The sequence below is a fragment of the Tursiops truncatus genome, chromosome 15 (genome assembly GCF_011762595.2).
Source record: "Tursiops truncatus isolate mTurTru1 chromosome 15, mTurTru1.mat.Y, whole genome shotgun sequence".
NCBI lineage: Eukaryota > Metazoa > Chordata > Mammalia > Artiodactyla > Delphinidae > Tursiops > Tursiops truncatus.
This window is the reverse complement of record NC_047048.1, coordinates 4140672-4157542: the sequence shown is the minus strand read 5'-3', so window position 1 is coordinate 4157542 and position 16871 is coordinate 4140672. Positions and strand designations below refer to the sequence as shown.

The window sequence follows — 16871 nt, the reverse complement described above, 5'->3', positions numbered from 1 at the left end:
TATTTTAGTTGGTTAATTAGTTCACGAGTTATTGACTTCCCAATAAAACATAAGCTTCATGAGAACAGGGACAGTCTATACCGTTTTGGCTCCAATTCCTAGACCAGTGCCTAGCATACAGGAAGCCCTCCGAAATGTGTTGCATGAATGACTTGCCAACGGCAACGGATGCAAATAAATGCATATCCAGGAGATTTCCACGGCTGCCCGCTTCACGCTTCACGCCCTGGAGTTTAAAACTCCAGGGAGACAGCGAGACCTCCTCACGAGGTTGAGGGGCTCTCAGTTCCTTTCGTCCTCCCGCCTAGTGGGGGAGTCAAGACTCAGCGGGCCGTGAGCCGGGATGGACGAGCGGACAGGCGTCCCTCTCTATGGTGTTACTCCCCAGACCCCTCCTCCCTATCACCCGGCGTGCCTCTATGGTTCTTCCTGTCATTAGTCGGGAGGGGGCGCTGTGCGCAGGCGCGAGGTGACGCCGCGGCAGGGCCGGAAGGAGCGCAGCGGCGGCCTCGGCTGCGGCCACGAAGCTGTCGTGGTGCTCCTGCGGACTAGAAGCTGCGGCGACAGAAGCCGCCGAGCCTGCCTCGAGAGCCGGCGAGTTGAGTGGTGAGTAAGTGTCGGCCGCGGGGCGCGCCAGCTATTCGGGAGGCTCTGTGAGGCTAGTGGCGTCTCCGCCCGGCGCCTCCATTGAGCCCGGGGGTGAGGGTGGGGGCGGGGGCTCGTTTGTGAGGGGCGGTGGGGGGCGCTGGCCGGGCTCAGCCGCGGCCCCGACGCGAGCGAACCCGGCGCCGCGCTGGGCGCCGCCTAGCGCCGAGCGTCCGGAGCAGCGGGGCTAGCGGCCGAGAGGGAGCGATAGAGGCGCCGGCGGCCGGCGGACCCTCCTCCGCTCCCGCCACTTCGGGAAGTTTCGCGGGCCGGTAAATCCGAAAGACCGAGTTTCCTCGGTGGCGCCTCACGGGAGGCAGTGGCCGTGGAGCCGAACGCGGCCGGGGGCGCGCGGGGGGCAACATGCCGTGACTTTGATCTCCGACGTCCTGGCCCGGGCGAGGGGTGGCGGGGGGCTGACGGGCCGCGGTCCCAAACCCTCCCGACTCGGCTCTGGAGGGGCGTCTTCCCGAAAAGGCGGCCACTGCTGCCCAGCCCTCGTGAGGCCTCCCCGAGTGTGTCAGAACCCTGGGCAGCGCGGGGAACGCGAACCCGACAAATGTGCCCGGAGCGCCGAGAGGCGAACGAGGCCGATCTTCCCGCGTGAGATGTGGCCCGAATACCGTGTGGGACGATTGTCGAAAACTTCGGGCCGCTTCAGTCCCGTGACCAAGCTCACTGAGTGCCTGCAAGGTCCCGGTGATGTCCGCTGGGCAGGGTTCCGACATCAGCGAGCCGAGGGCTCTGTAAAGAACTCGGATGTGTCGTGATAAGCGTCGGGGTAGGGTTGTCTCAGGCTTTTTTATTTTTATTTATTTGTTTTGTTTTGGCTGCGCAGGGGCTTTCTCTAGTCGCGGCGGGGGGGGGGGGGCTACTCTTTGTTGCGGTACGCGGGCTTCTCATTGCGGTGGCTTCTCTTGTTGCGGAGCATGGGCTCCAGGTGCGCGGGCTCAGTAGTTGTGGCTCGCAGGCTCCAGAGCACAGGCTCAGTAGTTGTGGTGCACGGGCTTAGTTGCTCCGCAGCACGTGGGATCTTCCCGGACCAGGGCTCGAACCCGTGTCCCCTCCATTGGCAGGTGGATTCTTAACCACTGCGCCACCAGGGAAGTCCCTGTCCTAGGCTTTTTGATGCAAAGAGAAGATGACTTACCCTGCTGAGAGAGGGCTGGGCAGACTTTAGTATGCTGGCCTACTGGAAGACCTTTAAGAAATGGCCTTGCTTCGTTGGTGTTTTGTAGAAGTAATTTATTGCGGCTGGGGGTAGGGAGTGGTTGAATTTAAGGAAATATTTGGAGAGCCTGGGGCCAGATTTTGGACCTCCCCGTAAACTTAAATAGAGGCTTTAGATTTTTCTTCTGAAGACAGGCAGTAGCTAATAAAAGAGAAGTCTTGCAGCCTCTTTGGAGAAGTCTAATAAAGGAAGTTGAGATGTGAGTCTGGGAGACTGAAAGTTTATGAAACAGGATAGATGAGAGAGCCTGTGTTTACTAATTCTGATAGCTCCTGTTTAATGAGGGTTCACTAAATTCTAGGTTATAGTTAAGATCTTTACAGACATCTGTCTTTAGCCAGATACCGTTCTAAGGATTTTCCATATATTAACTCTTTGACGCCTCAGTGCTGTGGGTTTTGTCATTATTCTTATTTTAGAGAGGAAGAAAGGGAGATGCTGAAAAATAGCTTACCTGGTTGCAAAGCTTGTAAGGGTCAGAGCTGGTACTTGAATCCAGTTTGGCTCCAGAGTTCATGCTCCTAATTATCCTGCTATACCTGTGAACTTGTTTGTTCAAGAAGTTCTTCTGGAATATTTACTTTTGCCAGGCTGTGTCCTATGTCCTGAGGCTGTGGCCTCTCCCATTGCGGAGCACAGGCCCACGGGCCCAGCCGCTCCGCAGCATGTGGGATCCTCCTGGACCGGGGCACGAACCCACGTTCCCTGCGTCGGCAGGCGGACTCCCAACCGCTGTGCCACCAGGGAGGCCCAGGAATGAACGTTTTTTAGCAGAGGAGATAGATATTAATCATAGCTTCCTAAATTGTAGATTATCATTGTGGTGAGTATTTTGAAGGAGTGAGAGGTGTGTGAACAAACACTGGGGTTAGTCCAGAAAGGTTTTTCTCTGAGGAGGTGACATTTAAGATGAGGAACTGAAGGATGAATACAGTTAATTTGGTCAAAGAGAGGCAGTGAAGAAGAGTAACCCAGCCAGAGAGAAGAGCCTGAAGTGGAAGGCAGAAGCATGGAATGTTCAAGGACCTGAGCCTTGGTGCCTGCAGGTTGGTGAATAGGGGAAGAGGTATGAGGTGAGGCTAGTCAGCAAGGGCCATATGAGGCAGTGTTTCACAGGCCATGGTAAGGATTTTGGTTCTACCATGATGAGATCTGTGGGGTTTTTTTAAAAAACAAAAACTTAATGCTATATGAAAATTTATCATAGGGTGTAACCTGTAGACAGTATTGGGATAGAAGGGACGGGATATCACGAGTTCACAGAGGATTCAACTGTAATAATATAATTGAAAACATTGATTTCTCCCCTTCCCCTTTGTGGATGAGTATATGCTTGCCTATCCATCCCAGTTTCTTTTTCTTTTCTTTCTTTTTTTTTTTAACATCTTTATTAGAGTGTAATTGCTTTACAATGTTGTATTAGTTTCTGCTGTATAACAAAGTGAATCAGCTATATGTATACATATATCCCCATATCTCCTCCCTCTTGCGTCTCCCTCCCACCCTCCCTGTCCCACCCCCTAGGTGGTCACAAAGTGCTGAGCTGATCTCCCCATGCGATGCAGCTGCTTCCCACTAGCTAGCTGTTTTATGTTTGGTAGTGTATATATGTCCATGACACTCTCTCACTTTGTCCCAGCTTACCCTTCCCCCTCCCCGTGTCCTCAAGTCCATTCTCTATGTCTGTGTCTTTATTCCTGTCCTGTCACTAGGTTCATCAGAACCTTTTTTTTTTTTTTTGAGATTCCATATATATGTGTTAGCATATGGTATTTGTTCTTCTCTTTTTGACTTACTTCACTCTGTATGACAGACTCTAGATCCATCCACCTCACTACAAATAACTCAGTTTCGTTTCTTTTTATGGCTAAGTAATATTCCATTGTATATATGTGCCACATCTCCTTTATCCATTTATCTGTCGATGGGCACTTAGGTTGTTTCTACATCCCAGTTTCTTTTTTTTTTTTTTTTTTTTTTTTTGCGGTATGCAGGCCTCTCACTGTTGTGGACTGTCCCATTGTGGAGCACAGGCTCTGGATGCGCAGGCTCAGCGGCCATGGCTCACGGGCCCAGCCGCTCCGCGGCATGTGGGATCTTCCCAGACCGGGGCACGAACCCGTGTGCCCTGCATCGGCAGGCGGACTCTCAACCACTGCGCCACCAGGGAAGCCCTCCACATCCCAGTTTCTGAACCAATTTTCAGTTGACAGTTGATGAAAAATCTCAATGTTATATATTGAACTCTGTAGCTTCCCCACCGAAATTTTTGAATAATTTTTGGTTTAAAACCTTTTGTATTGTAGAAAGATACTGATAACAGGATTTTTAGAGCTCTTTTAAACTGCTTAAACTCCAGACTAATTGTTTGCATATTATCTGTAATTATGGATGCTATTTTACTGTAGTTTTTTCATTTTGTTTATGTATTGAAATTAATATGCATTGCATTTTCTTATTCTGAACTCATCAGCTTCCTTGTTCTTTCTTAATATTATCACCATCCTCCAGTCACCTGATCTCAACATCGAGGTCAACTTTGACTCCTTGTTTCCTCGTGCCCTTCATGGCCAATTACATACAAAACTCCCATTGAATCTAACCTCTGTGGTCAGTATCTTGTATCTTTTCCTCCCTCTGCTTACTGTTACCTTTAGTTCAGACTTCACTGGCTCTTGCTTCCCGGGTTTCCTGCCACTAGATTACACACTGCAGCTAGGTTGATTTTCCTAAAGCACAGCTCTCTGCATTGCTTCCCATTGATTAGAAAATAAACTTAGAGCTCTGCTTCACTTACCTGTTAGCAAACCACCTCCAAGCCTGGTGACTTAGTATAACGGTTTTATTTGTTGGCAGTTTTTTGAGTCAAGAAATTGGGAAGGACTCACCTGAGCCTTTTTCCCCCCCACACACATGCTGTCAGCCAAGGTGGCTGGGACTGGAGGATATACTTCCAAAATGGCTTCTTTATTCATACGCCTTGTCTGAGACTGCTGGAAGACTGGGTTCAGCTGCCCTTTCGCTCTTCATGTAGTGTCAGGGCTTTCCATGTGGTCTCTCCATCAGGGTAGTCAGACTTCTTACATGGTGACTATGGGTTTCAAGAGCCCTAGATGGAAGTGCTGTTCTCTTAAAACTAAGCCTGGAACTGGCAGAGCATTAAGTTTAGCTTAAATATTGCTGTCTCCACTAAGCCTACTCTGACTGCCTGCCCTCTTTCAACTGGAATAGTCCCTGTATTGCACTAATGGGTTTATACTTTGTAGTATACTTAATTGTGTGCATATTTTCTCTCACTGATGGAAGTTCTTTGAAGCAAGATCCATGTTGGATTTTCTTTGTGTTCCCCATGATGCATAACACAAATTCTTTATACCAGGTGGTGAGCCTGCAATAAACATTTGCCAAACTCTTGTAATGTATTTTAATTTTAAATGTTAATGTAAATGATACCAATTTAGTATATAAAAATATAAGGAAGCAAAAAATGTAAACCTATTACTTAGAAATAACCGTTATTAACTTTTCTGTGTTAATTTAATATTGATTACATATTAGTACAGGATTACAAAGAATGGCTACCTAAATGTTAAGATGAGAAACTAGTATTTGAGTTAAAAGCAATAATCATTTATAGACACTTAAAAAAATATGCTAGGAAGAGGTTTTGTGGGTGCTGATATGACATGGGCATGTCAGCTTCTCTCAGCCTGTGCCTGGCTCTTCTTTGCCCACCTTTCCCTAGAACATTCAAAGAGTTAACCCACTAAATTTGAAACATCCTTTATTACCCCAAAATCAGTGTTGCAGAAGTGATGGGCATATTTTTGGAGATTACTCTGGAAAACAGGAACACCACAAAACCCCAGGACCATACAGTATTATATTAGGAGCATCTGGAAGGAAAAGTGGAGAAGTGACATGAATAGAAGAATTGAGAAGAAAATGATTTGTTAGAGACAGACCCAAGGACCCTGGTCACAAGGAAGCAAAGATGCAGTTTTGGAAATCATAAAATTGTGTGAGAGAACCATGGGTGATTCCCATCTTTTCCCGACTTCCTTTGTTCTCCAAATTTTCTATAATGGTATAATACTTTATAACTGAAGAAAATCATGATAAACTGATTGTTGTCGTGTAAGCCATGTTACTTGACTCTGATTGTATATGGCTATGATGAAGAGCTCCAGTCTCTGGCAGAAGAGTATGTTTTTGGAGCCACTCATTCATTCAGCAACTGTGAGACTCTGGAAGTACAGCTATGAATAAGACGTAGTCAAGGGCATATGGAGAAAACAAAATGCGAACTTCTCATCATGTGTTGATTCATTCATACAACGAAGTGAAGGGGATAAAAAAAAAGATCATTAGGACAGTTGTGGGCGGTGGAAGAGAAGATAGAAGAATTGTCATCCAATTTTCTTAAATTCTTACAATATTACTACATAAGATTCTCCACCAAGTAATGAAGTGATGAAATATATCCTAATTTTAAGTTCTAATTTGGAGGCATTAATTGGTATATTTGACTATAGAGTATAATCATAAATGTGTAAATGATTATTTGTATAATTAAAAGCAAGAGGTGACAACTGAAATATTCTTTTTTGGGTGGCATTTCCTATTTCTGAACTCCACTTTGGTGTCTGATCAATAAGCGAAAAGACATACATAGCTTCTTGCTACTTCCAAAGGGAAAACGAAGTTTCTTATAGAAGGAAGTAAAAGTTTTACTGTGAATAGTTGTAATACTAGTGAAAAGTAGCTTGGAAGAGGAGAATAAAGTTCTATCTCCACCCCTCTCCCCCCGTTTGGCTGTATTATCAACATAGTAGTAGTAGTAGTAAACACTGTGCATCTGCTGTTTCCATTTCACAGGTAATAATGTCATAATGTGACACTTGCTATTTGCTAGTCATTATGCTAAACACTTTATATATGTTTAACTCAATTAATTTTAAAACAACTGTATTGTCATTTTACAAATAAAGGAATTAGGCCCAAGAGATTAAGCAGTTTATGCATAGTCACTGATTCACTAATTGGTGAAACCATGGTTCATACTTAGGCCATCTGCTCTGAGCCCAGATGAGAGGACTGAATGTCAGGGAGTTAAATGACCTTTACAGAGAAGCTAGTCAGGAGTAGAAATTTCATCATCAGACTTCTTTTCTCACTGCAGCTTGGGGCCACTGTACTTGCCATTCATGAGGAATCTTGCTTTTAAAGCATCACTAGTAATCTGCTTAACTACAAGCTTGACAGTCTAACTAAATTAGGTATAAAATAAATCACATTTTCCTTTCATTTCCAGTGTAAAATTGAAGGAACCTAGTTATGGTAAAAGAAGAAATAAGCTGGGTTATTGGAATTAAGTGTTCAAAATGCATTTTTAAATTTAATTAATTAAATTTTGGTTGCATTCATTGGGTCTTCGTTGCTACGCGTGGGCTTTCTCTAGTTGCGGCGAGAAGGGGCTTCTCTTGTTGCAGAGCACAGGCTCTAGGCGCCCAGGCTTCAGTAGTTGGGGCACGTGGGCTCAGTAGTTGTGGCTCGCGGCCTCTAGAGCACAGGCTCAGTAGTTGTGGTGCACGGGCTTGGTTGCTCCACGGCATGTGGGATCTTCCCGGACCAGGGCTTGAACCCGTGTCCCCTGCACTGGCAGGTGGGTTCACTGCACCACCAGGGAAGTCCCAAAATGCTTTTTAAAAATTGTATTTAATGGGACTTCCCTGGTGGTCCAGTGGCTAAGTCTCCGTGCTCCCATGGCAGGGGGCCCAGGTTCGATCCCTGGTCAGGGAACTAGATCCTGCGTGCCGCAACTAAGACCCGGCACAGCCAATTAAATAAATAAATATTTTTTTTAAAAATTGTATTTGAAAGAAAAGTACTTGAATAGGTGCAGTTGAAATTTGATACCAGAGCTCTTTCCATTATACCATGCTATTTACAAAATCAATAACATCATTATTGTTATTTCAAGTGAGATATTTAAACTTATGCTTGGGTTTATAATTTTTAAACATTGAGATACCTATGTTCAGTTATAGATACCAGAAAGTTCTGTTGTAATACTTAAACATAGTCTTGATATAAAATTTTATAGTATCTTAAGTTGGGAAAATGATGACATTATTTGACTATCTATAGACATCATATAATAAGCCAGGGTCTGGGGCCCACCTCCTCTGAAGTACATGATTTCTCCCAGGAAGGCAAAGAAAATTGAGATTTTCTTAGAGAGGAAGAAAAACCTTGAGTGGGTAGGTTACAGATAGGATCTTGGAACTAAAAAGCCACTGTAGCAGTTATAATTGTCCCCCATTGGTTCTTACTTACTGATTTTCATTCTTGTGATGTCCGTCAGAGTAAAGCAAGAAAATGGTTCAAAAATCAAACTACAGAAAGAAATAAAAGCAATAATTCTCTTGACCCCCAAATACTGTTTCACAGAGGCAACCACTCTCTTTTTCCCTTAGGGTGACTTTTTTCCCTTATGGTGACTTTTTTCCCTCTAAGTTTTCCATTGTTAAATACAACACACACACAAAGAAATTTCACCCCAAACAGCTAAGTTTAGGCCTATGCCTAAACTTTATCTAAATGGAGGCATTCAGTATATTTTCTTTTATGTCTGAATTCCTTCACTCAACCATTATGTTTTAAGATCCATTCATTTTGTGTGTGACTACAATGGCTTGATTCTTGATGCTGTGTATGTTTCAATTGTATGAGCATACCTCAGTGTATTTGTCCATTCCATCATTGATATGAGTCCTTTTCAGTGTTTGGCTGTTAGGAATAGTGCTGCTGTGAACATTCTTGTGCATAGACTTGGTGCGTATAAGTGTACATTTCTGTAGTACAGATTTTACAGTGGATTGTTGAGTCTTCCAGGATTTATATTTTCCACTATGATTGATAAAGTATCAAGGATTCTTTTTTCTGTGTGTGTGTGGTATGTGGGCCTCCCACTGCCGCGGCCTCCCCCGTCACAGAGCACAGGCTCTGGACGCACAGGCCCAGCGGCCACGGCTCACGGGCCCATCCGCTCCGCGGCACGCGGGACCCTCCCGGACCGGGGCACAAACCCGCGCCCCCCACATTGGCAGGCGGACTCCCAACCACTGTGCCACCAGGGAAGCCCTCAAGGATTCTTTTTTGCACAGTTGTGGTACCAGTTTTCTCTCCTACCAATAGTACATGAAAGTCCCCATTGCTCCAAATCCTCAGCAACACTTGGTCTTCAATTTTCAGGCTTCTAGCAATCCTTATGGGTATGCAATATCTCATGGGAGTTTTTTGCCCTTTACAAATAAAACAATATATAAAACATGTATGGCTTAATGAATTATTATAAGGTGTTTGTATGTACTACTTAGGGCAAGAAGTAGATCATCCCCAAGCCTCCTCTATGCATGCTGTCCTGAGCATAATTCATTCCTTCCCCCTGAAATTAACCATTAGTCTGATCATTTTCTTGTATTTCTTTATGGTTTTTTCACCTGAGTGCATCCCTATATCTTTTAAATCTAGGGTTTCTCTTCCATTCCTTTCATTTTTCCTTATAATTTATCTGTTGTTGAACCTGAATCATTTGACCTGTTAGTTTCCCAGCACCTAGATAGGTATTTGTCAGGCTTAAAAAAAAAAAATCATTCCTCCCTGTAGAGCCATTTTAGACATTTTTTCCTGATTCTCCCCCATTAAATACTAAGGAGTAAGATTTTGTTGGGTGGGATTGAATTTGGGAGGATGACAAACCATTGTAATATATAAGATATTTTTACCCCCTTGCAAAATTGCCCCCATTGAGAATACCTGATCTAGATGGCATACTTAATGGTGTAATTCAAAAATTTTGTTTTTCAGATAGCTTCTATTCTAAAAATTAGGCTGTGTACAGATCTGATTGTTTCTGTCAAGACAGTAGATAGTGTTCTTTCCTCAGAAGGCAGTTATGTCTTATTGTCTCTATGATGTTAGAGTCAATGATATTCAATGTCTAGGTCCAGTAATTTTTTATTTTTTTTTTCCCACTTGTGGGATCTTAGTTCCCTGACCAGGGATTGAACCTGGGCCACCAGAATGAAAGTGCCAACTCCTAACCACTGGAACGCCAGGGAATTCCAAGGCCCAGTAAATTACTGAGGATTGCAAAATGGTGATATTTTCATTGAATTTTTAAATTAATACTACAGTAATTTTATAAAGAAATGATTTCCTCATCTACTGTTTGGTTATCCAGTGATATAGTTTATATAGAAAAGGCAAGAAAATGCCTGATTCTTTGCCTTTGTTTTACTAGGTTTAAAGATAATGTATTGGTTGACTATCATCTTCTGAAAATGACTTTAAAAAAATTATGAACACTTTCATTTATACATTTTTCTAAGATGTTTGTACCATAACAATTATTATCTTTACTGAAGTTCAAAATGTTCCATCTTTGGCCAGTGGAAGCCTCTTCAGGAATTTATTCTGACAGGATTCAGTCTTTGATAAGTAGTCTTTGATAGCTTCCTTGATATGGGATATGACAAGATGTTCCATGTTCATTTTGTATGATTCCTGCCCCAGACTTGGAATTAGTAATTTGTCCCAAAAGCCTTCATCTCTTTAGATGAGAAATAGTATTTCAAATAATCTGGGCACCATGGATGTTCATTGCTACAAGCAGGTCTTGTTTGAAAACTTCTTTTTTTTTTGGATGGAAGTAAAATATTTTACGAGTTTATACTAATATTTATAATTGAAATTTAGGACTACAGTGGTTTTACTTAACTTACTTTATTGCTTCTATATTATAATTCCTTTTTACCACACTAAGAATCTTGATTCTCAAGGACACAGGGATTGATAGAATTAGAATATGCAACTTTGTTTTAACACAGCCAAAAGTGTCAAAATGAAAGTCTCAGAATGTCACCACTAGCATGATTACTGTAAACAACTTTAAAATCTTTCATATGCTTCCCTTCCCCATAATTTTTATAATTGTACTGTATCATTCAATCTTAGTTATAATTTAATCTTAGTACTGTAAGTAATTATGTATTTCATGTTTACCACTAGTCTTTGTGTCAGTGTCTCTCTAGTCATTTTGGTTGCCTGAAGCTTGCTTTTCTGTTGTTTCCTCAGGAAAATCTTGTAGGAAGTTCTTGTACATTGTTAAGTTTGTGCACTTTTTTCTTAAAATTAGTTTTGCTGGATATAAAATTTATGGCTCACGTTTTTTTCTAAAGTATCTTAATCTGTTTACGAGTGTCTTAAAGCATCACTGTAAAAATCTGTTAATAATCTTAATTTTTTCTGTTATAATTCTCAAGCCCAGATGCTAAAGGATTTTTTTCTTTCTTTAAAGTCCAGTAATTTTACTAGAATGTGTCTTGATGGTTGTCATTCTGGGTTGCTTTCCTTAGGTATGTACTGTGCTCTTTTGAAATGTTGCTTTAATATTTTTACTTTAGGAAAGTTTTTTTTTTTCAGTTACAGTTTTTTGTGTTTTCTTCCCTTTCAGTTTATTCAAGAGCTCCTTTATCTCCTTTTTTCTATTTAAAATTTTCCTTTCACCTTTCAGTTCTCCTAAAGCAGTATGTGTTGTGTTTATTAACACTTGTGTTTCTTCTAATTTACTTTGCATTCCTAAAACACTTTATTTAATTTCTGTTTCTTTCCTGAGATATGTCACTTCATTTCTGAGTTTTTCTAGTTCTGATTTATGTTGTTATTTTATGTCTTATATTATTTTCTTAGTGACCCTTAGGTTGTTACATCTTTCTGGCATGTTATTGTTTATAGGGATGTTTTGCTTCTTGTTTTTCTTACACCTTTATATGAGATTTGACATCAGTTCTTTTCTTTGTTAATTTTTAGTGAAATTAGCTTTTTTGGATTTTTAAAAAAAATTTTATTGGAGTATAGTTGATTTACAATGTTGTGTTAGTTTCAGGTGTACAGCATAGTGATTCAGTTATACATATACATATATCCACTCTTTTAGACTCTTTTCCCGTATAGGCCATTATAGAGTATTGAGTAGAGTTCCCTGTGCTATACAGTAGGTCTTCATTAGTTACCTATTTTATATGTAGTAGTGTGTATATGTCAATCCCTGTCTTCCAATTTATCCCTCCTCACCCCCCTTGCACCCTGGTAACCATAGGTCTGTTTTCTACATCTGCAGCTCTGTTTCTGCTTTGTAGATAAGTTCATTTGTACCCTTTTTTAGATTCCACATATAAGCAATATCATATGGTATTTGTCTTTCTCTGTCTGACAGTAGGACAGTCTCTGGGTCCATCCATGTTGCTGCAAATGGCATTATTTTGTTCTTTTTTATGGCTGAGTAATAGTCCCTTGTATGTATGTATCACGTCTTCTTTATCCATTCCTCTGTTAATGGATGCTTTCTTGGACTTTTAGAAGGAGATGTAGTTTAGGATAACTTTTTCTAACTTCACAGAGCTCCTCTTCATACAATGTTCAAAATATGGCAGCTTGCTTTTTGAGACTTCTTGATTCTGTTCTCTATTTTTATCTGGACCTAACTTCTCTTTCCTTTGTCTCTATCTTACTCAGTTTAACTGTTCCCAGCATTTTCTTCTCATAGGGCTGTGTCCTGTCAGGAAGCCCTGGTTGATGAGTTTCAAAACTTCATGGATCCTAGACTGCTATATCTTTTTCAGATCTTACAGGGTCAGGGCCTCCTTGCACTTACACACAATTGAATTGAGCAAAACCGCTTCGTAGTATTAGCTCCTTTTTCAGATTGGCCTGTGTGCTTTCCAGTGAATTCCTGTCGCTTATTTGGGGTTATATATTGATACTGTTCTCAGGTTTGAATGGTACCCTGTGCTTTCTGAGGCACCAATGATGCTTCAGAAATTGTGTGGCTCTTGGTGGTTTGTCCTCATGTGCTTGCAGTTTGGAGTCTGTGGAGACTCCTTTGTTTTGTCTTGTTTTTGTGTAAACTGGAATTTTTGTAACCAGGGAATTTTTTTCTGTTTTTATTTGAAAATTTGGGGAGGTTTAAAAGCTATGGTGCCACCATTACTGCCATCTTCCCAGAATTTATTTATTTGTTTATTTATATTTGGCTGCTTTGGGTCTTCACTGCTGCGCTCGGGCTTTCTCTAGTTGCAGCGAGTGGGAGCTACTCTTCATTGTGCGCAGGCTTCTCATTGCGGTGGCTTCTCTTGTTGCGGAGCACGGGCTCTAGGCGCACGGGCTTCAATAGTTGTGGCTCACAGGCTCTAGAGTGCAGGCTTATTAGTTGTGGTGAATGAGACTAGTTGCTCCGTGGCATGTGGCATCCTCCCGGACCAGGGCTTGAACCCGTGTCTTTCGCACTGGCAGGCAGATTCCTAACCACTGCATCACCAGGGAAGCCCCCATTTTTCAAGTTGTCTGATTCTTCTTTTCTTTTTTTTTTTTTTTTTCTATTTTCAGTTAACATGTAGGAGTTCTTTATATTTTCTGGATAGGAACCTTTGTTATATGTATTGCAAATTTCTTTTCCCAGTGGCTTGCCTTTTCACTCTTAATAATTTCTTTGGTGAACAGAAGTATTTTATCTTAATGTACAATATTTCAGTCTTTTCTTTGGTGGACAGCCCTTTTTATTTCCTGTTTAAGATATATTTTCCAGCTCCGATTTGTGCAGGTATTTTCTTATGTTATCTTCCAGAAACTTTATTATTTTACCTTACCATTTAAATCAAAAGTTCACCTGAAATTGTTTTCATCTAAGGCATGAAGAAGAGGTCTAGTTCTTTGATCTTTCCTATGCTCCCAAAATATAGTTTTCCAGTACAGTGTCACATAGTTTTAAAAATCATGTTTATCCACTGCTCTGCAGTGCTGCTTTTGTCATAAATCAGTCGTCCATATGTGAATGAATCTGTTTGTGGACTCTGTTCCATTGGTCTATTTTTCTCTTCTTTTGCCAATACCACATTGTCTTAATTATTGTAGCTTTATAATAATAAGACTAAATATCCAGTAGTATAAATTCTCCATGTTTTGTTTTTGTTTATGAATGCTTTACTTATTCTTGGTTCTTTACATTTTCCTGTAAGTTTTAGAATCATCTAGTACATATCCATTTTTTAAATCTAAGGCTGTCTTAAACTTGTAGACCAATTTGGGGAGAATTGACATCTTTACAAACTTGAGTCTTCCAACCCACAAATGTGGTATGTCTCTCCATTTATCTGCTCTTTAATTTCTCTCAGTGATGTTTTACAGTTTTCTGTGTAGAGGTCTTACACATTTTTCATGTGTTCATCCCTGTTATTTGATTGTTTTTGATGCTACTCTTTTAAAATGTCTTTTTGTCTAATTGTTTCATACTAGTTCATTTTTTGTATGTTGGCCTTGTATCTAGAGATTTTGTTTTTCATTCATTCACTTATTCCAGTGGTATCTCTGTGTACAGTTACACATACAGATATACATAATTTTGTTCTCTTGTAATATTCTAGTATCTTTGTTTTCTCTTTCATGTAATCTATCTGGAATTGATGTTGATGGGTGGTATAAGGAATGTATCAAGGCTCATTTTCTTCCCATATAGATATCCACTTGGCCCAGCAATGTTTATTGAAAAGGCCATTCTTCCCACTGCATTTCACTAACACCTTTGTTTTTATGTGGGTGACCAGGTGTATGTGGCTGTGTTTCTGAGCCCTCTGTTCTATTTTTCTATCTTTGCATCAGTACCACAATCTTATCTGCAAATAATGCCACTTTTATTTCTTCCTTTCAACCTGATATTTTATTTTTTATTGCCTGACTCTGCTTGCTACAACCTCCAATACAGTGTTGACCAAAAAATGGTAAAAACTCAGTTTCAGAGAGAAAGCTTTTCAGTGTTTCACTCTTCGGTGTGAGGATTGCTCTAGTGTTTTTGAAACGGCTTTAATTAGATGAAGGAAATTCACTTCCAGTACCAATTTGCTGAGAGATTTTAGTCATGAATAGGTGTTAATTTTGAACACTTTTTTTTTTCAACTGCAGTGACTATGTAGTTTTCTTTTACTCTAGTAATGAATGTTGCATTGCTTTGGTTAGGATTTTTCATTTGTGTTCATGAGAGATTCTAGTCTTTCTAGTAATGTTCTCATCACCGTTCAGTATCAAAATTGTGCTAGCCTCGTAAAATGATTTCAGAAATAATGTTTGCTCTTTTTCTGTTCTCTGAGTTTTTGTAATACTAGTTACATTTCTTCTTCAAATGTTTAGGAAACTTTACTGGGCTTGCTGTATACTTTGTGGGAAGGTTATTAATTACTTACTCAGTTTCTTTATTTGATAGAGATCTGTTGAAATTTAATTTTTTTGTTCAATTGTGGTAAATTGTGTCTCAAGGAGTTTATTTCAGTTAAAATTTCAAATTAAGTGGTATAAAGTTATTCATCGTATTTTTTTATATTGTGGAATCTGTAGTGATGTCTTCTTTAACATTCCAGATGGTGGTAATTTGTGTTTTTTCCCTTTTTTTCTTAATCATTCTTAATAAAGGTTTATCAATCTTATTTAATCTTTTTAGATTTTTTGTATGTTATTTATCTTTTTAGAGAAACCTTTTTGCTTTGATTTTTCTCAGTTTTATGTTTATAATCTGTTTCAGTTTCTGCTCTTATAAGTTTTTTCTGTGTACTTTTTCTGGGTTTAATTTACTGCCCTTTTTCTAACTTCTTGAGATCAAAGCTTAAATCAATGATTTTTGGGTTGTTTTTTCTTCTCTAAAGTATGCATTTGGACCTGTAAATTATCCTCTCAGCACTGCTTTAATTCCATCCCACAAATTTTGATATGTTTTGTTTTCATTACCTTTCAGTTCAGTCAAAATAGTTTCTAATTTTCAATGTAATTTTTTTAACCCATGGGTTGTTTAGGTTACTTAATTTCTAATACGTAGTAATTTCCAATTTTTCTTTTACTGACTGTTGTCATACAACACATGCTGTATGATTTCAAACCCAGCACATTTGTTGAGGCTAGCTTTATGGCTCAGCATGTAGTCTGTTCTGTAAATGTTCCTGGTGCTTCTGAAAAGAATGTGTATTCTGCAGTAGTTAGGTGGAGTGATCTATAAATGTCAGTAAAGTCAGCTGTTTGATAGTGCTGTTCAAGTCTTCTGTCCAGCTGTAGGTGTGGATTTGTCTTACTTCTTTAAGGTCTGTCAATTTAAGCCATATATATTTTGAAACTGTGTTATTAAGTTCATACAGGCTTAACGTTGTTATATCTTCTGTGAGTTGACCTTATCTGGATGAAATCTCCCTACTTGTTTGTAATAATACTTGTAATATCCATTTTGTCAGATACTAGTGCACTCATGCAGTTTTTTATGGGTTTTGTAAAGAGCAGGGGGATAAAGTAGTTAAAAAGAGAATTTCAACAGAGAACTAGAATTTATTTTTAAAAATCAGATGGACTTTTTATTGACATATAGTTGCTGTACAATATTATATAAATTATAGGTGTACAAATACAGTGATTTACAATTTTAAACGGTTATATTCTATTTATAGTTATTATAAAATATTGACTATATTCCCCGTGTTGTACAATCAGTATATCCTTGTAGCTTATTTTATACCTAATATTTTGTACCTTTATTTCCCCCTACCCCTATATTATTGCGCCTTCCCCCTTTCCTCTCTCCACTGGTAACCACTGCTTTGTTCTCTATATGTGTGAGTCTCCTACTTTTTTGTTACATTCAATAGTTTGATGTATTTTTTAGATTCCACATATAAGTAATACTTTACAGTATTTGTCTTTCTCTGTCTTATTTCACTTAGCATAATGCCCTCCAAGTCCATTCGTGTTGCTGCAAATGGCAAAACTTTGTTCTTTTTTTTTTATGGCTGAGTAGTATTTCACTGCATAAATATACCACATCTTTTTTATCCATTCATCTTTTGATGGACACTTAAGTTGCTTCAATATCTTGGCAATTGTAAATAATGCTGCGATGAACATT

At 39.9% G+C, this 16871-nt stretch overlaps 1 protein-coding gene across 3 annotated transcripts in view; it reads left to right on the top strand.

Moving 5' to 3' along the window:
* The first annotated feature begins 470 nt into the window (after positions 1-470).
* The window catches only part of RNF216 (ring finger protein 216), a 171072-nt gene continuing 154671 nt past the window's right edge, over positions 471-16871 (top strand). For 2 of the 3 annotated variants that reach the window (XM_033841349.2, XM_033841347.2), the window contains exon 1: positions 471-606. The gene's annotated coding sequence lies outside the window, so the exon portion shown is untranslated. Of the gene's footprint in view, positions 611-16871 lie in introns of all 3 variants that reach the window. The other variant, XM_033841348.2, reaches the window with a different exon arrangement.